General features: G+C 49.0%; 1 pseudogene; it reads right to left on the bottom strand.

The window, feature by feature from the left end:
- Positions 1-263: 263 nt before the first annotated feature.
- On the bottom strand, positions 264-399 carry LOC123073094 (uncharacterized; annotated as a pseudogene).
- Positions 400-1,500: the final 1,101 nt, after the last annotated feature.

Here is a 1,500-nt window from a genome sequence, read left to right as displayed (position 1 = left end):
ATATTTTTTGCATATCTGACATGTAATATCCTAGCGAGGAGAAGGTATGCGGCCACGGCCACGGCCACGACCATGACCACCTCTATGTGGATTACGACCGTCTGTTGGATGTGTCTGCTGCAGACGACCACAGTGTTGCCTATATCCACCATGAGAGTTTTGCCGATAATTCTTATTGAAGGAACGTCCTCATGTAGCGGCATTAGCGGAAGACTGAAAACCCCCAACGGTTCGATCTGACTCAGCAAGCATTTGCTGCCTGTAATCATATGCCATAAGTTGTGCACAAACATCAGCAAGAGTGGTGGTAGGAACAGCAGTAATAGAGGCAACCACAGAGTTATATTCTCCATCAAGACCACCAAGGATATACTCCTTCAGTTCATCATCATCAATTAGCCGACCAGCTGCAGCAAGTTCTAAAGCAAAACTTTTCATCAAAGCAATATATTTATCTGCAGGCATATCATGCTTCTTTGTATTCACAAGTTTTCCACGCAACATATTGATGCATGCCTTGGGTTGTGAGGCAAACGAGGCTTCAATTGCAGCCCAGATTTCAGCAGCATGTTCTAACGCAAAAAATTGAGCAAGAACATCCTTACTTATTGATTTTGTGAGATAGCTCACGACTTGTTGATCCCTCTCAATCCAGGCTTTGTAGGCCGGATTCGACACAGTGGTCCTCGTGCTTTCAGCTTCAACCTCCAGTGTTTTTGCGGGTGCTGAATCGGAACCATCAAGTAACCCCATGACCCGAGCACCGCAAAAGGCAAGAAGAACCTGCATCTTCTAGTAGATGTAATTTTCCCAAGAGAGTTTCTCCGAGGGAGGAGACTCAGAAACACTACCAGTGTTGAAGAGGAGGTCGCCATGGGGAAGGAGGGAGGGAATCGATCGATGATCTTGACCAGCGATCAGGTTTTTGGTATGTGTGTTTGGCTAGATCAGATCGCTAGACCTCGAAATAGGTGGCTCTGATTCCATGTGGAATTGTAGGAAACGAGATGCCTTCTCAAGTCCCGGTTGCGTGTTAATATAGATGGGAAGAGCCCCCATCGTGGCGTTACAGAGGAGACCGATCGTTCGTGTACTACACCATACGAAAGGTTCAGAAATGGGCGCACAGTTCAATTACAAGAAGTCCAACAGCCCCTCCTGGGCCTCTTCGACGATGGCGATGAGGTAGGTGACCGGAGGGGTGTTGGTTTTTCGGTCATCGGGTTTAGGCCCGATCCGATCATAGGTCGTGGGCCTGATAACGGAGATTCTCATTGCACATAATAGACTCACCAAGTAGTGTGTCGGCTGGGCACATGGGGGTGCCGGACACTCGGCGACTCGGTGGGAGGTCTGTCGGAGTCAGGCTTCAATAGGCCGGACTTTGAGAGATACCTGATTCTTGTGATTCTGCTGGTCCCGGGGTCGATGCCCCTCAACCAGTGAGTCCCTCTATGGGGTGAAGCCTTCGATCTTGTCGAGACGACCAGTGAGATCGGC

This window comes from Triticum aestivum, chromosome 3B, assembly GCF_018294505.1.
Source record: "Triticum aestivum cultivar Chinese Spring chromosome 3B, IWGSC CS RefSeq v2.1, whole genome shotgun sequence".
NCBI lineage: Eukaryota > Viridiplantae > Streptophyta > Magnoliopsida > Poales > Poaceae > Triticum > Triticum aestivum.
Note: the sequence above shows the minus strand (reverse complement) of the source record. Positions and strands in the feature narration are given on the sequence as shown.